General features: G+C 49.3%; 1 protein-coding gene across 2 annotated transcripts in view; it reads right to left on the bottom strand.

The window, feature by feature from the left end:
* Zmat4 (zinc finger matrin-type 4) overlaps positions 1-16,968 on the bottom strand; it is a 351,995-nt gene extending 335,027 nt beyond the window's left edge. For both annotated transcript variants that reach the window (XM_026786971.1, XM_005362434.2), the window contains exon 1: positions 16,740-16,968. The gene's annotated coding sequence lies outside the window, so the exon portion shown is untranslated. The remainder of the gene's footprint in view (positions 1-16,739) is intronic.
* Between the last annotated feature and the right edge of the window lie 215 nt (positions 16,969-17,183).

The following is a 17,183-nucleotide window of genomic DNA, read 5'->3' as shown; positions in this document are numbered from 1 at the left end:
CCTAACGTGGCTTTGGTCATGACTAACATGCTAATGCCACAGGACTATCACGTCTGTGGATTCTGTAACTAAACGGATTTCTGAGCAGAGAGCAAGTGGGGAAGCAGCTGCCCACTGTACCCTGAACTCATCGCTGTCTCCACTGTTCTCTCTCCTCATCCCAACTGTTTGTTTCTATCCCCAAAACATCATCTCTTCTGCACGGGCCAGGGAGGAGTAAGAGGTATGTCCCTCCAAAGCCAGGCTTGCAAGGAATCCACGCCAGGACGGATCCACAGACAGGGCATGAATATAAGGCCTTATTCTTATATTGGATCTCATTCTTCTTTTGGTCACTGTGTTATAACCAATCAATAAGGGTCCACCACGGACTATTTGTAAACTACAAGACAGAAGCAAACAAAAATCTCCCACAACCTCAGGACCCAGGCAGACTTCCAGTCACACTGGTGTCTGAGCAACATTCGTGACAGCTCAGAGACCATTTCACTTATAGCCCCATGAGCGTGAGTTCACGTCATCAGCTCCCTTCCAGGAATTTTACAAGGTGGCTGGCTGTTGTAGGGATGTGCCACCATAAACATAACAGCATAGTTGCCTTCTTCCGGGCTGTGCTCTAGTTTCATCCTGGTACTGTGATAAAACACTCTAAACACAAGCAACTTGGAGTGGAAAGGGTTATTCAGCTTCTACTTCCGGGTCACACATTATGGCTGTGGAGGGAATTCAAGGCGGCAGGAACTCAGGTCAGAAACCGAAGGAGGGAGCAGAAAGGAGCACTTCTTCTGGCTCACTCATATAATCCAGGGTCACCTGCCAGAGGATCAGAGATACACATCCACAGTGAGCGGGGTCCTCCTCTGTCACTTAACAGTGAAGACAAACTTTGTCTTCACAACTCACAGACTTCCCACAGACCAATCTGATCTTGGCAATTCCTCAAAGGAGGTTTCTCCTTGGATAACTCTGAGCTGTGTCATGCCCACACTTAAGGTCACCCGGGACAGGTAGCTTGAACAGTTTTCCGGGACATCATGGAGGACCTCAAGGAACAATATCACACAAATATACTTTCACTGCTTTTCTGGTTATTTCCTTTGGGCAGAAACCCAAAAGTAAGTTGAAAAGTACAGAAATCCTCAAAACCCACACTTTCCAGAAAACTGCCCCTGCCGTGGCTCTGAGACACCAAGTAATGTCTTCAATGATTTTATAGCTTCCAATGTTTCACCGCGTTTCCCTCTTAATTGGCATCTTCATCGTTGTTATCATTGGAGTTATGACTGGCAATAGTACATGACTTGAATTACCCTCCCTCTCCACTATCCAGTGCTACCTGTGAAGCAGCCCATCCCTCATCCTCATGCCACAAAGGAATGACTGCCAATAGAGGGACCCAACAATGTGATTCGACCCCCTTCAGAGTCAGCCCCTGCCCCCCAAGTCTGATCTACCTCACTGCAGTGCTGAGCTGACTACATTTCCCTTGGGTACTTTCAGGGGTTCCACTCAACCATGCTTTGTCTAGTTTTCCATGTATAAAAACAGCCCTCTGTATTCTGGATGCTGTGATGCCATCTGTAAGAAGATTTCCACATCCCCAGACTCTCCCCCAAACTACAACGCAACTCCCCATCACCATTATACAGCAGTGTCCTCTGCAAACCTGGGAAGAATTCTAAACAGCCTTGGCTAACCCCTCCCGCCATGACAAGCATCCTGAAGCTTTGACAGCTTCTGTGGGAAAATATCAGTTACGACAAAACCCGTGGAGCAGTTCTATGAGGCCCAGAAACACGAGCTACTTTGAGAACACAAGCCACTTTGAAGACACAGTTCTTGCAAGAGCACATCTCACGGGTACGTTGATCCTCTCTGGAAGGAGGTAGAGTAAGAAACCGCGTATTCTCTCCACATGGAGACACAAGCGAGCATTATCAGGAAGCTTCGTGGCAACTAGGTGGTGAATGCATCACTATCCTGTCACTGTCTGTCATCACCTCCCCCATAGCTCCCTCATCCAAAGGGCAGAAGCATCTCAAGGGAGAAGAGACCCGAAAGTCACACCTATGACAGAGCCGCACACAGCCGGGCACTGACCACTCAGCACAGGCCAGGGCTGAGGGGACGTCTCTCCTTTCTAAGTTCCACACTTGAGCACCAGTGTGTGCCCTAGAGGAGGGCCGCAGCAATGTAAGGCATCCCGCGGCAAGCTCGACCCAGCATGCTGCGCCTCACAGCCAATCGTTTGCTTTCCGCAGCTCAAGTTGGGAAGGTGGATGGGATTTTCCCAGAAATCATTTGATTGCTATGAAAAATCTATGTTCCTGCTGCCCTTAGCATTGCAGGGCATTTGGTCACCTTTGCTTCCTCTCAGCATTGCGGTCCTTGCAGCTGAAGGGCTTCCGGGTCCTCATTTTAAAGGTGCCACGCTATTTGGTAGTGCCACTCTGATCCCCTATGGTACCCTTCTTTCAAGGGCACAACGGACCAGCAAGAGGGAGGATGTGTCTGAGCTTTGAATTGGAAAAACAGGCATTCTGGCCTTCTTCAGTCACCACTCAAGGTTCTGTACGGCAAAGACATGTGGGTCCATGACCCCAGTCCACGGCCCTGACCATCCTTAGAGTGCCTCTATAACCCTTTAGTAGATTGCCATAAGCCCTGACTACTTAAGGCTGAGTACTTCACATTGGACACTCCAGCCAGTCCCTGCAACAAAACTCTCAAACCCAAGCCAGGCACTCGAAAGCTGATAAAACTGGGTTTGGTGGCTGCAGAGATGGCTCAAAAGCTAAACACCATTGCCCTTTTGACTTCCCAGGACACAGTATGCACACAGTGCATATACATGCATGCAGGCCAAACAGTCGTACACATAAAAATTAAGTAAGCCTGAAGGAAATTTTTTACTAGGTTTGGGAAAAGCTGTATGGACTCTGAGTCAGGTGTGTGTGTGCAGCTACCACGGGTTAAACTGGGATCTGAGCTGTGTTATTCTGAGCTTCAACTAAGAAAGACGCTCCTGGAATAAGATCTGGAGGGGGAAATGGACAAGCCTTCCTTCTGCTTTGGTCCGTTACAAGCTTCAAACCCATTGCCTCTGTCACTCGTGCAATGATGAGTCTCAAATACAGCAGGTTCCATCCTTTGCAATCCAAGAAGAGCTCCTATGCAGAAAACCTGATTCAGGCAGAGCCAGCCTCGTGTCCATGCCCAGCTCTGTACACGGCCACCCTATCCTTGGGCAGTACTCATGGGGCAACCTACACCAGCTTGCTGACACTCTTCCCCAAGTACCCAGAGCTAGCCCTCATCCCATCTAGCACTGCCAGTCATTCTACTGGTTACCTGTTTTTAGGTGGTTCTATTCTTCAAACCCAAGTGTCTTTCCTTCCCCCAAGCCCCTCTTGCAAGTGGTTCCACCCCTGATTTCTGAGGAGAGCTGCACACATACTCAGACACACACATACACACACAGATGCATGCACACATAACACCATTTAACTTTGCTTTAGAGACTCAAAACAACCCTTTATGACTGTCTGCAGCTCTCTCCAAATTTGGGGGGCGGGCTCTGTTTCCAAGGCCTATCACACCCAGAACCTTCACCTCTCCCTGCAAAAGTCTTCATCATACTTTCTGCAAATCTGAGAACATAAAGCAACCCAAAGAGTCCCCACCCAACATACTCACTTACCACACCCACCAGACAGCTTCCCTTCCCTTCTACTCAGTGTAAGAAGAGGCCTGCCCTCCTCATTCCTGCTCCACTGTAGGATGTGGCCTCAAGGCCCCAGTGTCGCTTTCATTCCCTTACAAAAGGCTTGTTATGTTTCCTATTTTGGAAGCAGATGTGCTGACTTTGACCTCCACCCAGTCCTGAAGCTACCATTTCATCTCTTTGCACCTCTTGAGGACAACACTCTACCACAAAGTTATTTATTTTCCTTGAACCCACTCCACCCAGAGAACCCTCAACAGCTAGGTTAGCTCCTCAGTCTCCACTGAGCCACGGCTTAGCTCTCAGCCTCGCTCTTGCAGAAACAATGTCTGACCCTGAGCAGCTCTCCTTTCTTAGAAAGAACCTCCACCTTGAGTTCCTGAGGCAGGGTCCTCTCTTCCCCGGCCTCCCCGCTTTCTCTGCTTCCTCTCCTTCTTGTTTCCAGGATAATTCTCAATGTCTTACACCCAAGGTCAGAGAATTCTGGTCTGCAGGTCAGATGGATTTGCGGTGGAGTTCTGCTGTAGCTCAGCCCAGCTTACTCCTGCAACTGTTGTGTGCTATGGGAGTCAAGTTAAACAGTTGCAGGGAACACAATACGGCCTGCAACGCCTTAAGTATTTACTGTCTGGCACTTTAGGAAGTTTGCCAGCTACTCTTCCCGATCTATAAATACTGCCATTCTCAAAACTCCATCTTTACCGCCTCTGTACCCAGGCTCATCAGAGTGAGCCAATCTGGCCCTGTGACCTTAAATGCCACTGATGACCCCAAAGCCCTTCTCTAGTCTAAATCTTTCCTCTGGACACACAACCCACCCTTGCAGTGGATATTCTGATTGGATGTCTCATACATCCTAAAACAAATTCCCCACTCCCGGCCCTGCCAGCACCCTCACTCTCCCTCCGTCCTCACCTCCTATCCTTCCACAGCTCAGATTCATTTCCTGCCCTGTCCCCCTCCACTCTCAACTTTCATGCCGCAACCCACACCATCCTCACTTCCCATCCTCTCTCTCTGCCCCAACAAGGACCCCCCTCGTCCTTGCCAGTCCCCTTCCTGGCTCTGCCACTCCCACCCTCATACCACAGGCCACCACTCCCACCGTCCTCCTCCCCATCCTCCCTCCCTGCCACCCTACCCTGCACAACCTTTATTCTTTATTTCCTGTCCTTCCACTCATCCTCACCTCCCCCAGACCCCCTCCCCATTTGCTCCTTATATAGACCTTTCTGCTTTATTCCAAACCCTTAAACGCATCCTCGAATGGTCGGTCTCTCTCAAACCCAAAGTTCAAGTCGTCAGCACATCCTGCCTGCTCCCTCTTCAAGATATAAATAAAACTTCACCACTGCCAATAATCCCCCACCTTTGCTAGTCAGAATCCTGCTCTCCTGGTTGCCCTCTGCCTACACACGGCCTGCTACAGTGTACTCTCAGGATGACAGCCAATGACGCTTTGACATCGGAGGGCAGGCACACAGCTCTGCTCAGGGCTCTCCAGAGTTGGAGAAGGCGGAGTCTGGCCTCTGGCCTGGCAGCTACTGCGGACACCCCAGTGTCTCCAACTCTGTAGCCTTTCTGGGCCTGGACTGCTAATCCCCCAGCATCCACATAGACCAGCTCCCCTGTTTCAGGTCTCTGAGAGTGTTGCTATAGGAAAATCTCTTCCGGACACTTCCTCCCGAAGGTGCTCCCTCCTCCCCTGGCTGGCTTTATCTTTCACCACACAGACACTAGTCCTCAGTTACATCGACTTGTGGTCTAGCCATCTGTCTCCCCATCTCGGGACGGACCCGAGGGCAGTCCCATCCACAGGTCTAGTCTCACTGCTTAGAGGATTCTGTCCATTCTCCACATCTAGAACATGGAATAAGTGTATACCAAAATGTCCAAAAGGTTTGCTTCGTGTTAAGAAAGTGGGAGGCTATGAAGGAGAAGCCAACTTTTTATAGCATGCAAAATTGTAAGAGCAGAACTGTACCCTAGAGCCCACATGCCCAAGCCAGCTATCTTCATCTTCCTGAATCACTCAGGGAATGCACTGAATCAAACCAGGCTCCAGTGACACAGTGACTCTACAGGCAGAATCCTTCTGCAGCGCCTCCTGGAGATCAGGAGGGCCATGAGGAGGAGGAGCTTCTGTGAGGCAGACAGAGAAGTGCAAAACCAGTTCCTTCCCACCCAGTGTTAGTCACCTGGAATCCCGGCAAAGAGCGGTGGTTACCTGGGGTGGCGGCAGCGAGGGAACACATGGTAGGTGTCAGTATTACACCACTAGCAAGGTTCACCCAGTAAACCTCAGTTACAGTCCAAGCCTGTTTTCCCCCCTGAAAAACAAGGTGCTCTGACCCAATGTTTACAAATGTAAAACAAGGAGCCACCCTAGACTCTGTCTTTCTCTCCCGTGTGGAGCTTACCACAGCTAGAATTTCCCAACTTGTAACTTTAGAAGCAGTTACCCTTAGGACCCGCTGAGAGCACCCACTTATATTTAAACATGCCTCTGGGCATTACTTGCTTACTCTCACCTTGGCCCCCAATTTTCAAGTTTTCTTTTTTTCTCATTGGCTGATAAATTTGAAAGCCCTATGGTCCCAACAGAAGGGGTTGGGATAGAGTGGCAACAGTCCCAAGTCTCCCTTCTGTCTTCCTGGAACCCTACAGGGCAATTCCTTTTCAACAGGAACGGAATCAAGAACACAGCAGAAGAAAATGAAAGCCTTTAAGATCCCAGGCCACTTCTGCCTCTGTGGTCTCCTCTCTTCATGCTCCTCATTGTCACATTGTCCCAGCCTAGGGAACACAGGGCTTTCTAAGAGAGCAAGTCCTGTCACAACAGGGTGCCTGCAGCAGGTCTTAACGTCACCGAGGTGCAGCCCGCAACCTTGGCAGTCAGAGGTGTTCCTTGCTCGCTCCTGACTTCAGACGTACTGTCCTTAGAGGATGCCCCTCCCACCGTCCAATTAGTCACATCCCTCAAAGCTCAATATTCAGGATGCTTTGTCTTCCTGGGTCTTCTGAGACCATTGTTTCCCTCACTGATAACTGCGTATCTCAGCGCCTATACTCAGCCTTCTATTGTTGGACTCAGCTAAAGGCTGGCACCCATGCGATGTAGCCCACAAGGGCTACGCAAGATGCTAATTCACACACCCTCCTTTACCAAGGACATGCAGGTCCATGGGAAACTCTTGCTGCTGATAAGCCAGTTGCAATTTGCAGGAAGAATTCAGCTGCCCTCACAATTTCATATCCATTCCCTATTGATTTCTTCCCCTGAAAAATGGGGGAGGGGATATACCCCGCCCACATCTGAAGCGTCCAAGTACAAAATACCACATAAATTTGGGCTCTTATTAAAATAAATAGAGCAGCAAATTATGTACACACAGCTCCTCAACCAGCCCCGCTTGCTGCAAGCCTGCCCGCTTTTTTCCCAATTAAGCCTGCAAAAGTCCCAAGGTTATGCCCATGAGAGCCACCACCGGCTCTGCTGTGAGAAGGGAGTCCAGAGCCTTCATGTGTCCCAACACACATCATGGAGCCAGCCAGCTGTGTCCTCCACCCCAAGTAAGCTGACTTGGCTCTCCAGAGTTTACGCAACAGAGGAAATCACAGTGGGAAGTGCACACAGTCTGGAAAACACGAACAAATGAGACTCTAGGGCAGGCTGCAGCCGGTGGGGTCGCCTCCGGCTCAGCACCCACGGTCCCCGCACAGCAGTGTGCAGCCCCTGTCAGCACGCTCCACACTGTCCTGTGGAGCATACAGAGCTCAGCAAAACAGCTATTCTGCAAAGACCATGGCATGTAGCACCAGAGAGCCTTGGGTTTGTGCCTACCAATGTCACTCAGGAGGTTTACTACCCTGATTCAGTCACAAGTCTCGCTGAGCCTCAACTTCTCCACTTGGGATGCATGGAAACAAGCAACCGGAAATGCTAAAGACAGGTCTAATCGCTGTGACAGCTGGCCGGGGCTGTGGCGAGCAGGTGGGCCAGAGGTCACAATGTCCGGCCACCGGAAATGCCTGTTGCCTGTGCAGGGGAACAGAGGATGAGCTCTTCACAGAGATGCGCCTGCTGGATTTCAGGACTGGATTCAATTATCACCTTCCCAAACACACTGAGAACAGGTGCTGGTCTGATGGAGCGAGCACTGAGCCTACAAGGCTGTTACACGTACAGTCACTGCTTGAACGTCTAGGCTTGGTAGAAGGAATTTAAAAGAGCATCATTTCTCTGTGGAAGAGGAGGCAGAAAGAGTGCCGGAGCTAGAGGGGATGCGGACACCAAGGAAACAAGGCTTCTAGATACAGCAGGACCACTTCACATATGAACTGACCAAGACGGGGCTGCACAGGTCGAAGCCAGATGGGGTCCCAGTGCTGAGAGGAGACGTGGACACACATCCCCAGCTCTAACCCTGAAGCTATCTCCAATGGGTAACCACTTGCAAATGAAAAATTAGTTTTCTCCAATGGAGTCTCACTCGGGATACAAACCACTCCCAAGGGCAGGCCCCATGCCCAGCAGTAGATGGCCAACATGAAATGAAATCAATGATATTTTTAGAGGTTCTTTCTCTCACAATACTTTGTATTATATATTATAAGAAACTTATATATAAGTTATATATAATAGTTTCTGATTTTGAGCTTTCATGGAGATTCTGATGTGCGCATGTGTGTGTCTGTGCAGCTGCAGGTGACCCTTGTGCTTTCCTCTGGCTCTCGTTTCCCATTTGTTTTGTTCCATTCTGGTTTGTTTGTTTGTCTTTACTTCTTGGATACCTGACTGTTTCCTAATGAGAGAGAGGAGGGGAAGGTGTGAATGGGTGAGAGGGGTGAATCTAGGAGGAGGGGAGACCATTGTACGAAAAAAAAAATCTATTTTCAATATAAGGAAAGGCCATTGTTTCCGATTTGTAGGATAACGTTCTTCCTGAAAGAAATTTGAAAAACTCAAAAAGTGAAAAACAACAAAACACAATTTAGCTGTATCCATTTCCGTGCTGTGGCATTCCACTCTGCGTTAACTACAATTCCACCCTATTTACTTTTCAATCTTTAATAGATGTATTATTAGCACTTTCGGCATCCTTATATATTATTCCATGTAGTTTTAATAGCTTCTTTAATTTCCATTTTATAGATGACCCATATTAGATTTAATTAATCCCCCACACAATGTGTTGTCGGCACAAATACTGCTGAAAGGGAAATTCCTGAATGGAGTGACTTCCCACATCTCTGCTTGTTCCTTTAGAGTTAATTCCTTGGCGAAGACCTGCTTGCTGGCATAAAGGGTACTTCCGGAGACCTGTCTCATCTTTTCAAATTATCTCCCCACCAGTGAGGTATATGAATGTCCATTGTTCTCTACAACACTGGGCGGGACACTGACATTTTTCATCTTTGCTAATGTATTAGGTAGCCAACAATATCTTGGTTTTAATTTTGCAAATTAATGACAAGGCTGGTGCATACTCTGGCCACTTATTTCTGTTCTATATGTTTTTGAAGTATCTGCGCAGAAGTCTCTGGCCACTTTTCTATAGACGGAACAGTTTCTAATATTCTGCAGAAAAATAACAATTCACAGCCTTCTCTGATGATGCCACACCTGGGCTCTGACCGTCCTCTCCATTAAAGCATGAACTCTAGCATCTTTCCCTGTAGCTTGAAATAACTTCCTGCTTTGAATTTTCGTTTGAGTTGTATTTTGTTGGGGGGAGGGGGATGCCTGTGTATATGTCTGTGCAGTTCCCACGGGGGCCAGTAGAGGGCATTGGATCCCCTAGAACTGGAGTTACAGATAGTGAGCCACCATGTGGGTGCCGGGATTTAAACCCCAATCCTCTTTCTGGAAGAGCAGCCAATGCTCTTAGCTGCTGAGCCGTCTCTCTGGACCCTTATCCCATTTCCTCTTATCCTATTTCAGTAGCAGCGGCTGGCCTCGTCTCTCTTCTTTATTCCACATCAGCTGGTCCTCGTGGGGATGCGCCTTTCCTTTTCCGGATGGCGCGTGATTCGCAGGGGCAGCAGCAGGGTTGTTGTGGGGAACATGTCATGGCAAACAAGTGGAAAACAGTGGTAACTTTGCGGAGTTGGTGCTCTCCTTCTTTGTGTGGGTTCTAGGGATGGAATGCAATTTCTCCAGCCGTACAAGGTCTCCTGGCGGCCTAAGGCAGTCCATGGGCCTTGCATAGTGAGCTGCTTTCCCAAGGAGCTCCGTTCCATGCAGGCAAAATGCCCTTCTCTAATAACTCGCATCCTCCCTGTAATTCAGTTGAAAGGCAATGAAGATGCCTGCAGAAGTCACCTTGGCCCTGGGAGTTTTCCAGACGTGAGCTGGAAGTGTCTTCAGTGAGCCATCTTACTGACCTCCCTGTTGCCGCCATCTTTCCGTAGGCACCCGTCATTTTTCACCTGTCCCGGGCTGGCTCTTCCCTTCTTAAGCCCCGCCCCAAACCTCAGCTTCTCCACTTGGCAGCTACCCAGGCTATTATTCCTAGGTCCAAACAAGACTGTGTCGTTTCTTGCCTGAAACCTTTCTACCCCCTCACCGGGCCAACTGGACCCTTCCTACCTGGCAAGCACCCACAACCCTACTTCCTATACTCCCCCCAAAAAACACACCTTATATATTCAGATACAACAGCACCCAGGTATTTCAGGCATGTTGTGCTGTTACCCCTTGCTTTTGAGATGTGCACACACGGCTCACCTCTGTCCATCCCTCTCTCATAGAGCTGATAGCAAATTACCTTTGACCTAGTCTCAATCGTTCATTCCTTCCAGAGACCTGCCCCAGACCAATAAGCCATGCTGAACCTCACACCCAAGACAAAGATTGCTCTGCTTAACACACCTATTTCAAGTACAGTCCACAGCATCAAAACGGAGGAGGGAACTGTGAGTGCAGGTGAAGGTCACGCTGAAGGACAAAGACGCGATGAACCACTCTGGGGGCTTGCAGATATATCTAATGGATTTCTCAAAGTTCTCCCTCAGGTGTGGTTACTCCACTCTCCCTCTGCAGATAGACTCCAATTCCTCCAATTCCTTCCTCTGGGTCTTCCAGAGCTCCCTTGTGGTCCAGCTTGCACCCCAGGGAACCTGTCTGACCAGCACAGTACGATGCCTGCAAGGCCTTTCTTCCTTAGGCTCCTTTATATCTCTAGCTTTACATCTCTACAGCCATTCCTTGGGCAGACATCCTGCCCTGCAGCCAGAATCTAAAGACTTCTTACGTGATGCTCAGCTCTTGCACATTCAGAGATCAGGAAGTGAAGATTTCCCCCAGCTGCTACCTAATCTTGTCTGAAGGATGAGGCTCTTCCCCTCACCCGGCAGATAGCCAGACTTTGGGCCCTGATAACATTCCTGTGGGCCAGCCCTCTGCCTTCTATTAATGTTCCACACATGTTCTGTTTGTTTTGAAGGTAACAGTGAAATATTTTATTCGTGGTATGACCCCTTTCACAGGACTTCTTTGTTCCATTGTTTCCGTGAAAAAGTTGAAAGGATAGCTACAATCTCTAACCACCGTAAGATTCAAGTTCAGTATCTCTCATGATTTCCCTGTCTCTCTTCTTGATGCTCCCTTCTCTATCTAATCCCTTCTTTTTGTTCTGGGTTGTGACAGAAATGCTGCCGTGTGGCCCAGCAGCAACACTGCAGAGTCCCCAGGGATGGCAGAGCAGCCTCCTCCCAAGCCGTGACCGGAGACGGAACAGTAGACTGTGTAAATTACAGAAAGTGTGATCAGGTGCGTGTGGGCAATGGACGCTGGAGACAGCACAGGGCCAGCAGGGGGTATCAGTGAACTATCAATGAACAGTGTTCAGCTGCAGGTGTCAATCTCTGCCGTCCAGGTAAAGAGATGGGAGGAGTCAAAATGAATCAGTCTGTTCCATTTGGGAATAAAAAGGAAATGAACTACAAAGAAAATAACCCCAATTCTGAAGAAGAGGAAGAATGCTTAACTCTGGTCTCAGTTCTGTCACGGATTCCCTAGGTGATGCCACCATATGCTTTTACCTCTGTGAGATCATTTGCCAGGTCTACAAGACATGATTCCAGCAGACAGAGGATCCCTAGGCAATGGGCAGAATGTCCACCGTCCAGGTGGCAACCAGCTCAGGGCAGAGGGAGGGGGTTCTACCCAAGGGGCCTCACAGGTCCCCTGCATTCCTCACACACCCCAAACACTTTCAGCCCCGAAGCCGAGGGTGCAGTTTGGGAGAAATCATCGTAAGGCTTCTCCGGGAGAGAGATGGAGCCCGAGGCTCAGGGAACCGTGCCCTTCCCCTGCTCACGGTCCTCCAGCTCCAACTTCGGCTCACACCTTCTGCTTATCCTTCTCTTAAAGATTATCTTGGAGGCTCACAACCTTCCCTTTTAAAAAATCTTGCTGATGGAAAATGCTTCCTCATACCTAATCTAAGTCCATCTGCTGCAATTTCTGTCTATTTTCTCTCGTTCAATCCTTACTGGAGATGGAGAACAGCTGGTCGCCATCCTCCATATAACATCCCCTCCTAAACCAGAATCAGTTATGACATCACCCCTCAGCCTGGTTTTTTTTTTTTTTCCTTCTTCTGACATACCATCCACTGTGCCTTCTGACCTATCTTCGTAGAGTCTAGCTCAGAAAGTATGGCCAGTCACCAAGGCAGCATGGGAGGCTGCAGAGCGGTGGCCTCCACAGCAGGAGGTGGACTCCCTGGCAAAATCAAAAGAGAAGGTCACTGTGGGAAGGGACCCAGAAGAACACAGTCCGATCTCTTTACACAGGAAAAAACTAAAAGCCAAAGGAGCCAATGAGTGCAATGCCAAGATCACACCCCAGGGCTCAAGTGCCAGACCCAATATTCCTTTTTTGTTTGTTTGTTTGTTTGTTTGTTTGTTTGTTTGTTTGTTTTTGATAGTGGTGGTGTGGGGGCGGGAGTAGGAGCTCCTTACATGGCCTAAGCTTGTCTTAAACCCCAGATCTTCCTGCCTCCACCTTCCAAGTGCTGGAATTATAGTCACGTGCCATTCACTATCCACAGCTAAAACCCCAACTATGACCACAACTCCGTGCGTAGCCACGGCAGTGTCTCAGCTGACAAGAAAAAGGCCACAGTCTCTCACTTTGCATCTTCCCAGTTCTGTCTCTCCTGTCCTGCCAGCAGATGCTGAACTTCTTCTACAAACATCTTTTGGGGGTTTTGCTGTTTTTGCTAATACGTAGCTACTCGATGTGAATGTATTCCGGAGGTAGCGTGGTGTGGTCTACAAAGACAGAAGAAAGACTCCAACACCCCTGTAAGTTACACTGTTAACTTAGTGTAAGGAAGTAAATTTGATCTTTTCTAATTGCTGGTAGTTTACAGAGAAAAGAGCACAAAGAAACAGAGAGAATGGCAGACAAACTACACTGTCCACTAATGTTCCCAAGGTCAGGCCCCAGCTGGACCGTCTGGAAGCTGTGGAAGGGGGATGGATGGAGGAGTGGTCCCAGGACAGAAAAGCAGCAGGAGTCCTATGCCTCGTAGAAATCACCTTTGCCCCGAGGCATCTGCCATGTCCACCTCACAGAACCAGCAGTCCACCACCCACGGACGCTATAGAGGTCTGAGTTAGAACTGAACTTGCTTAAAGGATTACCTCATCAATTCCACCCGGTACTCCCGGATGGCTAACTCAGCATTCCCGGCATCTCTGGTCACTCTTTCTGAAAGGTGGTGAACAGGGTGTCTATGAGGAAATCTCACCTAGGGTGTCCTGAGATGGTGGGAAAAGCCAGAACAGAGGGAAGAAAAAATCTGACACCTACCTATCAGATCAGTAAGGTACCTGCGTCAGGTGAGCTAAGTCCCCAGCTGGGATGAAGGATGAGGTGTGGATACGCAGGAAGGTGCGTCAGATGAACTAGTTACTCATAATTCTTGCTTTGAACACTGGAGGACACTCGAGCATGGAGAACACTGGTCTTGGATTTCCAAACAGCCTTTTACCATTTCGAACAAACAGTGGCAAGCTGCAGCTTAGTCTTGTCGACTTTCAAGGATGTTCCCAACTGCCTCAAACCTGCAGACACACCCTCCCTGAGGAGAGCTGGGAAATTCAGACATCCGCCAAGAGAAAGAAGACATCATGACAGCGTTTACCAAAACGCCTAACCCAATAAACGTGCTGATTTGATTTCCCCAAAACCACAAAATTAAATTTTAAAAGAGAAAGCAAAAGGACACCCCTCTGATAGAAATTTTAATGTTTTCAATCCTGTTCCTGGGCATGATTTTCTTTAGCAGCAAAATCGGCACGAGATGATGAGATCGAAGCAGGCTGGTAAAGAGATTACTTATTGACATGGAGAAGGATGACAAGGAGGATGGTGGGCACTGAGGTCCAGAGGGGTACGAAGTTTCTTATCTGCCAGGACGATCAATCACACTGGCCTTGGAACAGCAGAAGGATGGAGCCCTTCCACGACACAGTAGCTCAGGACAGAAGCCCTGGCTGGCCAACTGGGCAAAAAAGAAAAACCCTACATCGATGCCCGGTACCCACCCAGCTTCCTAGCTGAAGCTTTCATGCTCAATTTGATAAAATGACAACCAACAAATTTAATCTCCTGAGCATCCATCAGCCCCTTAACACGCGAGCAAGCACCCAGCCTCACAGGAGTTAATCAGCCACAAGCCACGATTACGTTCTCCACAGCAGAGGTTCAGGGTCCTGGGGTTTGTGACCACACTGCCCACGGTAAAGCTACAATGAGGGCGGTTTGAGTTTTGTCAATTACTCTACAGCTCCTATACTCATTTTTTTTAAGCTTAAGTTGTTATTTTAATGATCTCTGTTCCAAATGAGGAAATACAAGGAAGAAGAAAGAGGGGGAGGAGAGGGAGAGAAAGCCAGTGCTCCTGCGTGTCCCACTTGTACCTCCCAAAGCTCCCTGGGCTCCCTCCCCCACCCAGCCTTTCCCTCTGTGGATGAGTCACCACAAGGAGCTGCTTTAAAACGCCTTCCTTTAATGTTCCCTATCATGATAGACATCAACAGATCGCAGATTGGCATAAATTGAAGGGAGACCCTAAGTTCTGCTCCTGGTTTCTGGCCCTGGATACCTCTCAAACTCAAAAGCTTTCTTCAATTTATACCTATGTTTATTACAAAAACAGAACAAAACAAAACAGGGTGTCTGCATTCAGGTCGCCTTCTCGGTGCTGAGTACTGTCCCCATGACCCCTTTGGGGTCATATACCTTACGTCACAGAGGGGGGAAAAGTGCTTTAGAACTGCCCCCAACCACCTAGAAAAGTTCAGCCCCACTCAGGGACCTTGGATAGCAGGAGTCGTGCTATGCAGAGCCTGGGATTTGTTTTGCTACTTCCAGCCAACACGTGCACAAAAGAGGTCGGCCATCCTGACCAGCTGCAACCGCACAAGGCTAGACGGCTATTTCTTCAGCCACTGGGATTAGATCTTACAGAAGAACAATTCCCACCCAAAGCGGTTGCCAAAAGGGAGAGAAGGAGAACCTGTTGTGTGTGGTAGTGAAGAACGGAAGGATTGAAAGTGGAAGTGATGTATGAAGCAGAAGAATCAAGGCTGTCACACCTCTGAGGCGGCGAGAAAGGTGTCGCAGGGACGTGGCAGTGTTGAGAACCCCTCCCAGGTCCCCACTGCCGTTCTCTACCCTGGCTTCAAGTCTGGGACAGAAATCAGAGGGAAGGAATTCACCTGGACCCACATCCCCCAAATCCCAGGGACTTGTCATATCACCTGGGGACTGGAAGCAGAGGATGTCGCCGGTATGACACACCACTGGGCGCCTCATAGCAATGGGCACCAGGAAATAGCTGTGTGGGAAAGCAGGGAGTCCCAGGCTGAGTATGTCACCTTCATCAGCACTGGGGACACCACCTCCTCTTCAAGGTCCACTTACCTAGCAATTCCCTGTGGCAAAGGTGGACTGAAAGGCACTTTTATCAAGTATCAAAAGTGGGTCTCAGTGAAAGTGAGGCCCTTGTAGCCCCACAGTGTGGGACAGTCAAGAACTGGTGAGCATTTTACTTGAAGAGCAGTTACCAGAAGCAGTGTGAGCAGGGACTCCAGCACCATCTTCCTGCCACAAGTCACCTGCGCATCTAGACAAAACTAGCCCCCAGAAGCTTCCCTCTCTCTGCAGCCTGGCTTCCCGAGCTGTGGGACCTCAGAATTCCTTTCTCTGATTGGAAAGTAAAGCGCCCTAAGATAAAATTCAGCCCCGTCCCCACTGTTTTTTGGGGTATGTGTACCAAATCAAGAAAGTCTTCCAGAGTGTTCAAGAGCTAACCAATGAAGTCATTTCTTTGTCAATGGCAAGGGTTTATTTCTCACCAAGTTGGGTGATACGCAGATGGATATTCATGGGGTCAAACGGGACAGGCTCCTACACCCTGTAAAATTTCTCTTTTCACCCAATGAAGACTGATGGAGAAAGAGTGGGCAAAAGTAGCCCAGGAGAAGATGGGAAAAGTTTGACGAACGTCTGGAGTTGAAGGGTCACAGTGCTTTGGGCAAGGCAGGTCAAGGTACAGCGGGCAGGGCAGACCCGATGGCAGAAAATCCAATCAAACCAAGCTTGCTTCTGGAACTAGTTCATGGATACGGTCACAGCACAGCAGCATTCTAGCCCAGGAAGCCACCGATCTGGGATCCAGCCTTGGTCACCCAGCAAACGTGAGTCTACACCCTAACCCCCCAGGTCATCTAGCCCCAAAATCAGACCCATTTGATGGTCTTGGGCGCTGCTAATTAATAGTAAACAAGCCCAGCTCTTGACGGCGCAGAAGTTTTTCCAAATTGTGGGCATGTTTTCCTCCCAACAAAAAAAACAGCGGGTCTCCACCTTTGTCACCTTTCCTCCCCTTAAACTTTTCTCTTCTGTCTGCAATCCCTCCACCTGTGCTAACTGCAAGCTTGTACGAAAACACAGCGGAAGCAGCCCCCTCTCCCGGGACACAGATAAAGGTACCTTCTCCAAGAAGCTGAGGGGCTCGCTCTCGTCCGGAGGCTCGCTGCCCGGCCGAGCGCAGGAGGACGCAGCCGGGTTGGAGCACGCTGAGGATGCTGCGTTCCTGCCTCTGCGACCAGACCTTTCAGCAGCTCGGACCAACTGTGCTAGCGATGCACTTAGCAATTATCGGCTGGCGCCGACGCCCCGCCTCCTGCTCTTGTGATTGGCTCTCCAGTCCCGGGCAGGACTGCATTGGTCTCGGGCGACCTCACTCATTGCTTCGGCTCCTACTATTATCTAAGCCATCAAAGGAAATAATTCCATGTTTCATTGACAACCTGTAAGGTTCTCCTCCCGCCAGGTGGCAGGGGCGGGGGGACGGGGAGTCCAGAGGAGGGAGGGGAGGAGAGCCAAAAAAGATGGGGTGGTCGAGAAAGGAAGAGAAGGGGTAGGAGGATAGGA

The sequence above is a fragment of the Microtus ochrogaster genome, linkage group LG7_11 (assembly GCF_000317375.1).
Source record: "Microtus ochrogaster isolate Prairie Vole_2 linkage group LG7_11, MicOch1.0, whole genome shotgun sequence".
Taxonomy (NCBI): Eukaryota; Metazoa; Chordata; class Mammalia; order Rodentia; family Cricetidae; genus Microtus; species Microtus ochrogaster.
This window is presented reverse-complemented; position numbering and strand designations above follow the sequence as displayed.